Source organism: Chrysemys picta, chromosome 12 (assembly GCF_011386835.1).
Source record: "Chrysemys picta bellii isolate R12L10 chromosome 12, ASM1138683v2, whole genome shotgun sequence".
Lineage (NCBI taxonomy): Eukaryota > Metazoa > Chordata > Testudines > Emydidae > Chrysemys > Chrysemys picta.
Genome location: NC_088802.1, coordinates 17150530 through 17162871, shown reverse-complemented (window position 1 = coordinate 17162871; position 12342 = coordinate 17150530). Strand labels below are relative to the sequence as shown.

General features: G+C 50.1%; 1 long non-coding RNA gene across 1 annotated transcript; it reads left to right on the top strand.

The window, feature by feature from the left end:
• The first annotated feature begins 3662 nt into the window (after positions 1–3662).
• Positions 3663–7462, top strand: LOC135975042 (uncharacterized). Its single transcript, XR_010592098.1, has 2 exons — positions 3663–4593; positions 6278–7462. It is a non-coding gene; the product is annotated as an uncharacterized LOC135975042 (long non-coding RNA).
• The last annotated feature ends 4880 nt before the right edge of the window (positions 7463–12342 follow it).

Here is a 12342-nt window from a genome sequence, read left to right as displayed (position 1 = left end):
GGACAGTGTTTCTGTGGAAGAGACAGCCCAGACTGCACTAGCTGTGAGGTTCCCCCACTGAGAACTCAGCTGAAATCACTGAGAGTTGGATGGAACTTCAAGTGACCAACTCACAGAGGTCACAGTGGCAGGTCACGGTGCAAGGCCATTGGCAACAGAACGATGGAGTGAACAGTGGCACAATGAACAACAGTGGCCGGAGTGAACAGTGAGCAGCTGGAGGAACAAGCAAGGTGCCTTCTTGCTCCCCACCTGGGAGGTGACCTCATGTGAAAGCACCTCTGAACTCTGAGTCTCCACTGACCAAGGACAACACCGGTGAGTGTTAATGAGGCTGTTGAGAATGCTGGAGACACAACACAGTTCATGCGAACAAACATGGCTGTGGCATCCTACTTTCTTTTAAGCAAGAGATACCTGTAGGGGGCAGCGGCGCGGAGAACCAGAGCGCCTTGCAGGGCAGTCCTCTTCCTTCCCTCCCCACCGACCAGAGCGGAGCCCTCGCGGCAGGCGGCAGGAGGCGGCGCAGCGGGAGGGGCCGCGTGGCAGCGCCACTGCTGTAGCCCTGGCCGCCCCCTTCTCTCTCTCTCCCACCCGCTCCCTCTCCCTCCCCGCCCCCAGCCGGTCCCCCTGCACCCGCGCTCCGGGTTTTTTTTTTTTTGCTTGGGGTGGCCAAAAAGCCAGAGCTGGCCCTGCCCCAGGGCTCCAGCAGCGGGGCTCTGGCTGCGATTTAAAGGGCCGGGGCTCCAGCCGCTGCTGGGAGCCCCAGGCCCTTTAAATTGCCGCCAGGGGAAGCCGATCCGCCCCGGTACGGTGCATGGGCTCTTGCCAGTACGCCGTACCGGGGCGTACCGGCTTACTTTCACCTCTGCACTTGGGTCAAACAATGCCATCCAGGCATCTGCTACTACAGTAATAGATCTTTGTCCAGCAATAGAAGCTACATTTGGATCAGTCAGAGAGCTATCCACTGAAAAAGTACTGGAAGAAGCAAAGACTTCAGTCCAGAAGTTGACTAATGAAGGCATTTATATTGAATCCTTAAGTGAAGAGGACAAGTGTTTGTTAATACAACTGAAAAAGTACACAGACTTGGTTCTTAAAAATCTACAACAGCGACTTCTAGATTCTACTCAAACTCTATGTAGCTTTTACAGATCCCTGTCCTATAAAACACCAATAGTTGAGTGGAGTGAGGCACTACCAGCAATGGGGCTGCCATGTGCTCAGGACAGAATAGAGAATTTGAACACAGAGTGGAATATCATACGACAAATGAATGAAGATTTGACTTCAACTTCTTTTTTATCATCACTAGTGGCTCGACCCGATCTTTGTGTTCTGTTTCCTGGGCTGAAAGAAGTAGGAATTCATCTCTTGCTACTCCCAGTGACAACAGCTACAGTTGAGTGTTCTTCTTCATCATTGAATAGAATTTTGTGTTCTGAAAGAAGTCACCTTCTGCCTGACCATGTGAATGAACTAATGAGCATATCAATTGAAGGAATGGAAGTACTGGACACATGAGAAGCCACCAAAGATAAACACATTGCATTCAAGAAGTTCATTAACAGAGTTGTGCAAAATTATAAGAAGAAACCAAGAAGGATGTAGATGTCGTGCTTCATAGAAGGCTTGAGTAGCCAACTTTAATTTGTGTGATGAATTTAAAACATGAGTTAAATCTAATAAAATGGTCATGAAACATTTTTCAGTTTTTAATATGGTGCCATACAGCCCCACCATTACCCTCACTCCCATCAGCATTGACCCTGGCCCCTGTAAATTTGAACACCCCCTTAATTTCAATTCCTGGGGAAAACAATGGAAGCCACACACACCCAGAAAAGCCCCCAAACAAGCAACATGCTACTTAAAGAAATGAATAGGCAATTACATACACAAAGAAGCCAATAGAGGCTTGCTGGGAGCAGGCTTGGCAGCTTTCTACACCACAGAATAAACCCAGGCTCAGAGTCAGGTTTAAGGCCAAGACCCTTTCTGTACCTCCTTTGTAAAGCACTTGGAGATCTAGTGCAGGAAAACACTATATAAGAGTATTACTAATCCCTAATAGTTAGAGATCATTTTAAACCTTGACCAATTTATTTGTTCCAAAAAAATTCTTCGCATTAACTTAACTATTATAACTCTGGGATTTCTAGTTATTCATATCATCAATATCCAATCCCTTTTTTGAATCTTGCTAAATTACTGGCCTCAAAAACTCCATGTGGCAATGAGTTCCACAGTTTAATTACACGTTTTGTGTAAAAGTTTTTCTTATTGGTTCTGAATTTGATCCCTTTCCATTTCATTGACTGTCCTCTTGGTTCTTGTGTTATGAGACAGGCAGAAAAGATGTTCCCAGTCTTCTCTGTCCCATTCATTATTTTATACCCTTTTATCCTGTCCCCTCTTATTCATCTTTTTTTCTAAGCTAAACAGTCCCATTCTTTTGAATCTTTTTTACCAAAAGAGATTTTCCAGGTCCCTCATCATTCTCATTGCCCTTCTCTGAACCCTCTCTAATACTGCAATATCCTTTTTCAAAGGTGTGACCAGTACTGCACACAGTACTCTAGGTCGGTGGTTTTCAAACTTTTTTTCTGGCGACCCAGTTGAAGAAAATTGTTGATGCCTACGACCCAACGGAGCTGGGGATGAGGGGTTTGGGGTGTGGGAGGGGCTCAGGGCTGGGGCAGAGGGTTAGGGTGCGGGGGTGAGGGCTGTGGGGTAGGGCTGGGAATTAGGGGTTCAGGGTGTGGGAGGGGGCTGTGGGCTGCGGCAGCAGGTTGGGGTGCAGGGGGGGTCAGGACTCTGGGCTGGGGTTCAGGCTCTGGGGTAGGGCCAGGTATGAAGGGTTTGGGGTGCAGGGGTGGGGCTCCAGGTTTGGGGGGGGGCTTAGGGCTGGGGCAGGGGAATGGGGTTGGGGAGCACCTCAGGCTTACCTCCGGTGGCTCCCAGTCAGCGGCACAGCCAGGGTGCAGAGGCAGGCTTCCCACCTGTCCTGGCACCGCAGACCGCACTGTGCCCCAGAAGCAGCCAGCAGCAGGTCTGGCTCCAAGGTGGATGCACGCAAGTGGCTCCAGGTGGCTCTTGCCTGCAGACACTGCCCTTCCCCACTCCCCCTCCCAGTTCCCATTGCCCGGGAACCAACCAATAGGAGTGTGAACCCGATGCTTGGGACAGGGCAGCGCATGGCACACACACCGGTGTAGGAGCCAGACCTGCTGCTGGCCGCTTCCGGGGCACAGCACGGTGTCGGAACAGGAAGGGACTAGCCTGCCTTAGCCAGGCAGCACCACTGACGGGACTTTTAACAGTCTGGTTGGTGGTGCTGACCAGAGCCATCACTACCCAGTCCTTTCCATTCCGCAACTCACTTCTGGGTCACGACCCACGGTTTGAAAACCACTGCTCTAGGTGAAGGGAAACCATCAGTTTCACAGCACAGGCCTGGGAGAAAGTGACCTGGATGCATGGAGCACTTGGTATTGCTTCTTGCTCCCACCCCGCACAGCCCCCTAGGGGCATGGAGGAACATTTTTTTGGGGGAAGCAGTATCTGTGCATCACCACTCATGGCCCCCCATGTTCTCCGCTGGGAGGGAGCAGGGAGAAATCTGGGTGCCCCCCTCAGCGCTCCCCTACCAGCTGGGAGCAGTTTCTGACTCTACAACAGCAGCGTGCACCTCTGTGCTGCCACACAGCGCCACCTAGACCACCAGCATCCCTGGACTGTCACCCAGGTGGCCCACCCCTAAGGCCGGCCCTGGTGTGTGTGCGCGTGAATTTGTATCTACCTCTCCATTGCCTGATGTTAGCAGACAGCCTGGCATTTACACTTGCACTAAGTTATTATGAACAGATACACATCGAACTACTGTCACAGGCTGGATTTTCTTGCCCTAATCAGTACTTCTGTGTACCTGAGTGAGCCAAAATTGGGTGAAAATCGGTAAACACCAAATATGCCCTACATGCTCACCACAGACATGCACACAGGCCACAGACGACCCAGGTTCCACTGTAACCAGTTTGTCCATCCGCCCTCCCCCCCCCCCATCCTCAGGGCATTTGCCCATGCGGGGAGCTCTATAGGGGGCAGTTAGCCCCCCCGCCAACTGACTCCCCTAATCAAGCCACTAACTTTCAGAAGCGCAGGCCGAGAGATCATCCTTCCTGACTCCCCCTCGGCTCAGTGCCGTGTGAGTTACTGATGGATCCCAGCTTGTCCCTTGCCCAGGATGGGGTTGAAGGCAGAGGGATGTGGCTGGGCATGGGGAGTCTGCTGGTCCCCTGAGCAAAGGAGGAAGCCTCTGGTTAACTCCACCTCTCTCCTGTTACTTTAGGGCGCCACAGCCTGGATATACTAGTCACAGGAGTCATTGACAAAGAGGGGACCAATCAGTACTTCATGATCGCCAAGCTGGATGATGTTAAGATCGCATACTACAGCAGCGACATGCGAGAGGTCAGAACCAGCCAGGAGTGGACAGCTCAGGCCGTGGGCGCTGACTATCTCCAGGGAAAGACCCAGAAGTTCTGGAGGTACGAAGATGTTGAATGTAGCTGCACAACCAGACGGGCGGTGAGTGTCTGAGAGGTATTGTTATGAATGGACACGAGAGAGCTGCCCACTCAGAATCACTCCCATTGGGGGATCGGGGCCTTGCTGCCCACACCAGAACTGGCTGGAAAAAGGAATTTTCTCCCCACAGAAAATTTGGTATTCCAGAAGTGTTTTCGTTCCCGATCAGAAGGAAAAGTCACAAATGGGAGGTTTCCCTGGGAAGGGAATTTTTCAGAGATTCCATCTTGGGAGAATCCCTGGCAGGCAGCCAGGAAGCCCTGGGCTCTTCCCTTTCAGTTTCCCCAACACAAAATCAATGTTTTCTGGCAAAATTGCAACTTTCTCACAAAAAATTATAATTATGCAGACACAGCCTCTTCCAAGGCTAACAGTGTCAGGAGCCATTAGGAAAGGGATGGAAAGTAAAACAGAAAATACCATAATGTCTCAGTATAAATCAGTCGTACGCCCACACCTAGAATATTGCGTGCGGTTGTGGTCTCCCCATCTGAAAAAGGGTTAAATTGAACTGGGAAAGTTTCAGAGAAGAGCAACAAAGATGATCAAGGGTATGGAACGGCTTCCAGATGACTAAAACCATTAGGGCTGTTGAGGTTAGAAAAGAGATGAGCAAGGGGAGACATGATAGAGGTCTATAAAATCATGACAGGTGTGGAGAAAGTGCATAGAAAAGAGTTCTTTACCCTTTCCCATAATAAAAAACAGGGGTCACCCGATGAAATTAATAGGCAGCAGGTCTAATGCAAACAAGATTAAGTACTTTTTCACACAGCACAGTCAGCATGTGGAACTTGTTGCCAGGGGAGGTTGTGAAGGCAACAAAAAAGAACTAGATAAGTTCCTGGAGGATAAGGTCCATCAATGGCTAGTAGCCAGGATGGGTAGGGATGCAACCCCATGCTTGGGGAGACCGTAAGCCTCTGACTGTCGGAAGCTGGGAGGGGAAAGCAGGGGTGGATCACTCCAAAGTAACCCTGTTCTGAAAACTTTCCTTGAATCTCTGGTATTGGCTACAGTTGGAGACCTTGGTCTTGCCCAGTATGGCACCTCTTATGTTTAAGGCTATGATTTAGCCTGGTCCTCATTCTCTGCTTGTGTTTCAGGCCCATGGAAACCCGGCTACGCTCTGGCAGCCAGTGAATAAATCCGGGGTATGGGGCCAAGATGCCCCAATGAATTATGGGGGGAGGGGAGCAGTGACTGGAGATGAGCTCCGATTGCTGGTTACTCTGTGCCTGACAATTCCTGGGCCTGTGGAAATGTGCGAGGCCGTGCCCAGCCTTCACCCTTCCCTGGCTCCCTGGGAATCTCTGACACATGTGCTGCCTTCGCTCAAAACCCAGGGAACCCCAAAGAGCCGAAACAGCATCTTAAGGTCACTCCTCAGAACAAAGCTCGGCCAGCGTCCCAGCACGCACTGGGTGCCCCTTAGTGTGACTCTGGGCACAGGAGTGCAGGCCTGTACCAGTAGCCCTGGGAGATGGTGTGTAGGTTGTTATGCTGTCTCCTGGAGGCCTGTCCATTGTCAGGACCGGGGGTTTCTGTGCAGAGTGTAGTTTGGGGTCCATTGGGGGCATGGCGGGGGGAAACCTACAGTTGAATTCCCATCCTCCTTCCCTATCTGGGGTCCCCCACAGGTAAAGCCGCCTCTGAACAAGTTTCTTCTTTCTCCGTACCGCAGCAAAAATCGGAGAAGATTTTGCCTCCAGCTCTTCTTCAGGAACAGAGACCCGGAGCTAGGTACAGAGTGACCCTGTCCATCCAGTGAGGAATTATGGGATGCCACCTCCATCTGTGAGGCAAATGGGCCCGCTTGAAAAAACTGAACGCAAAAATTGTGGTTTGTAAGAAGAAGACTCTTTCCTCTATTAAAGCTCCAGTCTGAGATGCCACCAGCTTTTGTGACACACAAAAATCTGCTCCAAACTGAGACACTGAGTCTCCAGATATCAGAGGGTGGTTTGTTAGTGTCTCTCTGTGGAGCAGGACCTGTGGAAAGATGAGGATCTATCCCTCTTTTGCTGTGGCTGAGGGGATGTGAAACAAGTTTTTCCCTATTTCTTTTCCAGTTCCAACTTTTTGCAGACCTGCAGACTGCATGTATTTTTGGATGCAAGGGTATTGCAACCTGAAATTACTCGAGTGAGGAGCTCCTTCATTTACATAAATATGTCCTAATCAGACCCCATTGGGTGATGCCAGTGACCTTAGAAGGAGAGTGCCCCATTCTGATTGGCCACAGGAGCTCTGAGGTTCCAAGGGGTTGGGGCCAGCTGGGTCATCCTCTGCAAAAAACAAAGGAAAGGAAGAAACCTTTGTTCTGGCCTTCACTTGTGTCAAGGCTCCTTCCCCACTCTGAACTTTAGGGTACAGATGTGGGGGCCTGCATGAAAACTTCTAAGCTTAACTACCAGCTTAGATCTGGTCCACTGCCACCACTCCCAAAGTGCTAATTCCCTTCCCTGGGTAGCCTTGAGAGACTCTTCACCAATTCCCTGGTGAATACAGATCCAACCCCCTTGGATCTAAAAACAAGGAAAAACAATCAGGTTCTTAAAAAGAAGGCTTTTAATTAAAGAAAAAGGTAAAAATCATCTCTGTAAAATCAGAATGGAAAATAACTTTACAGGGTAATCAAACTTAAAGAGCCCAGAGGACTCCCCTCCAGCCTCAGGTTCAAAGTTACAGCAAACAGAGGTAAACACCCTAGTAAAAGGTACATTTACAAGTTGAGAAAACAAAGATAAAACTAACACGCCTTGCCTGGCTGTTTACTTACAAGTTTGAAATAGGAGAGACTTGTTCAGAAAGATTTGGAGAGCCTGGATTGATGTCTGGTCCCTCTCAGTCCCTAGAGCGAACAACCACCAAAAACAAAAAGCACAAACAAAAACCTTCCCCCCACCAAGATTTGAAAGTATCTTGTCCCCTTATTGGTCCTTTGGGTCAGGTGTCAGCCAGGTTACCTGAGCTTCTTAACCCTTTACAGGGAAAAGGATTTTGGAGTCTCTGGCCAGGAGGGGTTTTATAGTATGGTACACAGGAGAGCTGTTACGTTTCCCTTTATAGTTATGACAACTTGTTAGGCCAGTTTCCACTGGCTGCTGGCCTCTGGCCATGCCACACAAAGTGCCCTGTTCTTCATTCACCCCCCCAAGCCAGCCACTGAGAGGTAGGAGTCAGCAATGTAGGGCGTCCAAGATCTGACACCTGCAAGTGAGTCACCACTAGCTAACCTGCAAGTCCATCACCTTAATACAAATGACCTAGGCGCTGACTCCGTGGGTGCTCCTGGGCTGAATCAGCTCCTCCACCTCCCTCCCAGTGCCTCCCACCTGCCACGATCAGATGTTCAGTGGGGTGCAGGAGGCGCTGGGGGGAGGGGGCAGAGCAAGGGCGGGGCGAGCTCAGGGGAGGAGGTAGAATGGGGCAGGGGTGTGGCATAGGTGGGAAGGGGCGGAGTGGGGGTCGAGCACCCTGCAGGAAATGACAAAGTTGGTGCCTCGGAGTGTTACATAGCTATTAGAAGGCGCCATTAATTTATTTGGGATGGTTTAAATAATCCAGTTACTGGACTCAGGTTCATTCATGTTTTTTCATTTTTATGTGGGTTTTTTGATGCTTTTGCTCGGTTATTGAGCTGATAAAATATGTACCATGGAAAGGTGGGCGGTTCGGCTGTTTGTTCCCCAGACGGCCGGAGCAGACTCTGAGCTCCCTCGAGGGCTGTTCCCTAGAACTGCCCCAGCATCCTCCGGGGATGGGCACCAGATCTGCAACCTGCTTTCCATCAGCAACGAGATCTAGAGCACTGGGGGGGGGGCCTGGGGTGGTGGATACCAGCCGGGTCAAGCCAGACGCCAACCAATCCCCCCTTAATAAATCTGTACTCCTCACACCTCCAACCCCCTCAGTCACTGGCTCGTGCCCTGACGCTGGGGCATTTATAGCTGTTCTATCTTTGAATCCCCGTGTGCAGCTACTTGTTCTGCGTATCCCTGTAGAGTGAAAGGGCGGGTCCAGGGGTTAGGGTGCTAGCCCGGTAGACCTGGATCTCCCACACCCTTCCTGGGTAATCCAAGGTTCCACTGGTTATTTGTTGGGCTGAATTAACCCACCACTGCACCTAGGCAACCTGCCCTCAAGTCCACCATCCCTTCTGCGATGAAGGCTGCCCACCGCCCCTCTCCTGGCCAGTGTAACCCCACAAACTGCTGCCTGCACAATTTGCTACCTGTACTTGTTACTGACATCTCTAGTCTCTCTTTTACTGCCATGAAACAATTTGCTGCCTCTGCCTTTCCCCATCCTGTAGTCCAGAGGCAACATCACAATTTGCTACCTGTCACCTTTTCCCATCTCCTGGACCGGGGGTAACAAATTGTGATGATAGAGGTTCCCCTATCCCAGTAGTGCTACCTCTACCTTTTCTCATGCTCTGGGCCAGGGGCAGCACATTTAGACAGACTGGGGCATTCCTGTCACCATTTGCTAAGAGTGTGACATTTCTATTTTAAATCTAGACACAAATAAAGTACCTTTGTGATTGAGAAAAGTGTTCTACAGCATTAAGCCTCAGGGCGAGTGTATGTAAACCCAGAATGAAGGCGGCGTTATTTCTTTATTAGTCTCGTTCCATTCTAGATTAGGCCACAGAATGTAATCTGATCAGGGCTTAAATTCTTATAGAGCATTTCCCGGAGCGCCCCCCCTCCCCCCTCCCGCCCCCGGCCCTCCTCCAATAAGCTATAAAAACTCCAGGGGGATTGAAAATATTTACCAGAGCTCCGCTCCGGACAGCTCCAGCTGAATATAAGCCCTGAATCTGACAACTGATCCCCTGCTCGCCTGTCTCCCATTCTCATCCTCAGCGTTGCCTGTGGTGGCCCATGACTCCAACTCCTCCGGTATCCATGGGGCTCGGGGGTGGCATGGCATCACCGCAGAGGATAGCGTGCAGCTCCTTGTAAAAGCGGCATGTCTGTGGAGCTGCACCAGAGCGACTGCTGGCCTCCCTCGCCTCCTGGTACACCTGGCGCAGCTCTGTGGCTTTCACGTGGCAGAGCTGCGGGCCCCTCTTGTAGCCCTTCTCCCCCACGCTCCGAGCAATCTGCTCATAGACGTCCACATTTCTACGGCTGGATCAGAGCCGGGCCTGCATGGCCTCTTCTCCCCACAGACCCAGGAGATCCAACACCTCCTGTGTGGTGCAGGCAGCAGAGCGCTGCGAGCCTGTAGCCGGCCTGCTCAGCTGGGCAGGTGCTAGGGGAGCTCTCCATGCAGAGCAAGCAGGAAATGGAATTTCAAAAATTCCCAGTCCTGAAACAGGAGGGGCTTGTTCCTGTGTACCTGGCTGCTGGGCAGTGGAGTTCAAAACAGTAATCAGAGTGGGTCACAATGGGGCATTGTGGGACACCTCCTGGAGGACACTTAAGCTGATGTGGGCAATGCAGCGTCTACACTGCCACTGCGTTGACCTAACTATGTTGACATAAGTGCTGCACCTCTCTTGGAGGTGGAGTTATTCAGTCAACGTAGCAGGCGAGTTATGTCGGTGGGAGGAACACTGTAGTATGGACGCTGACCTTATTAGGATGGCATAAGCTGCCAGACTTCAACCTAACTCTGTAGTGTAGACCAGGCCTTAGTTGCTTAAGTCCCTTTGTGAATCTGAGCCTTCCTTTTAATGTTGTTCAAATCCTTTCTCTTTCCAGTTCAGTAAACTGGAGGCTTGTGTAAAGAGTAGGGGAAAATGTCACCCAATGAAATCCATTTATTGGCTTTCAGGGGCCAAGTTTTAAGGTCTTATCTCGGAGGCTGAAGAGAAAAGAAAGGGAAGATTTTCTCTGAAAGAATAAATGAACATGGAGATCAGGGTCTTGTTATCAGCATCGTAAAGTGCCACTCGCCCCGAGAAACCCTGATCTTTGTGCATCTTATGCTCAGAGTCACAGAGGTCTGTGGGGAGGTGAGAGCCTGGAATTGGTTCCAGCAGAACCATCCCTTTCTCTACACCCAAGTTCTGGGCACACCAATGGTCCGGCTCGGCGGCTTTCCCCACCTCCACCTCCCAGTGATGTTTCCCTGCCAGGAATCCTTCAGAGCCCAGTGCACACAGCACAATTCAATCTCTCAGAATTGTTGGGCAGGTCCTGTAGCGTGTGTTCATGTCTGAAACTTTTCTGACCTGCAGACAGGTTAAGGTGAGAGTGAGCTGTTCCTGGATCCCATGCAACCTCTGCTGGGGACACAAATTCCCTATGCAGTAAACGCTGGGCTTTCCCCACGCCGTGGAAGAGACTCACATTTGCTGAGCTGGAATCAGTCCATTGTTAAAGTTACAGCCCCTGCAGGCTATGGTAAGACATGTAACCCAGCATGTACACCTAGTTGAGCTGGTAGGTTCATTTCCAAAGGCCGAGGGGTTCGGTGATTGAGGTGTGGGTCTGCTGTATTAGACAGAGACCTGGCATTAAAGTGTACATTTCTAACGCATGCAGCCCGCAGGCCGCGTGTTTGAGACCCCTGCACTAGAGCAATTTGCCAAGGGGCGTGGCAAAGTCTTTGTCACTGAAAAGTTTTAAATCAAGATTTGGAAATAATAAATCAAAATGATGCTCTAGGAATTATTTGGGATATGTTCCGTGGCCTGTGTGACACAGGAGACTAGAAAATCAGTCTAGAAGATCACAGTGGCCCCTTCTGGCCTTGGAATTTACAAATCATCTTCCCAGCTTTGTCTGGAGTTCACCTTCTGCATCCTCTGCTCACATCTGCAAAAAGGGGGTAGTGATGACGGGTACCTCCCCAAGGGTGCGATGCCTCAGCCAATACAAACTGCTGAGAAGCAGCAGCAGAAGAGATTGAGTTCTTCTGCCTTCCAGCCTGTAGGCTACAGGGTGTGCTGGGAGTCTCCCTCAACCAGCCATGAACAGGATTGTGCTGGTATTTCATACCTAGCCCACAGCTCTCATGTTGGGAGGCGCTGTTGACCAAATGACTCCAGCTTTGTACCCTTGACCCTACCCTGTGCCCTCGGGTGGTGTATCAGGTTTCTAGCCAATCAGAGTGTGAATGTGAATTTAAAGGAAAAGGGGTAATTTGGTTTGGGAAAGAAATGCTGCTGCAACACAATGATGCGGCTAAGTGCCACCCCATAATATTACTGCAGTTGATAATGTGAGTTGCTATTTTATTGCCAGTTTCCTTCTGTTCCTTGGCAGCTGGAAGTTGCTAATGGATTTCTTTCACAGCGAGGATGTTGTTGCTTCTTTTCTTGCCCGGGAAAGCATCGCTTGATTCTTTGATTTTATTTACTCTTTCCTCAAGCTTTGCTTTTAGAGCTTTCGCTTAAAGTTACTCAGCGGCTTTTCTTCAAGCCCCTTCAAGGCATTTGCTTGTGGGTCTGTCTAACGTTTCAGGGCAGAGCCGTACAGATCTAATACCCGTGGGACAAAGTCCAAGACCAGAAGATAGAAATAAACTTTATTCTGTGAATTTACTCATTTGAATCTACAGCATCCAAATAACCAAATAGAGCAAAATAGGAGCATTGACCTAGAGGGAGAGGGAAACACCACTATGTTTTTTATATTCATAAGTAAAGAGCAGAGGACTTCGATGGATGACCCTAAGTGAGTCAGAACTTAGGCCAGGTCTACACTATAGACTTCCATTGGTAGAACTATATCGCTCAGGGATGTGAAAAATCCACACCCCTCAGTGAACGCAGTCATACCGACTGAA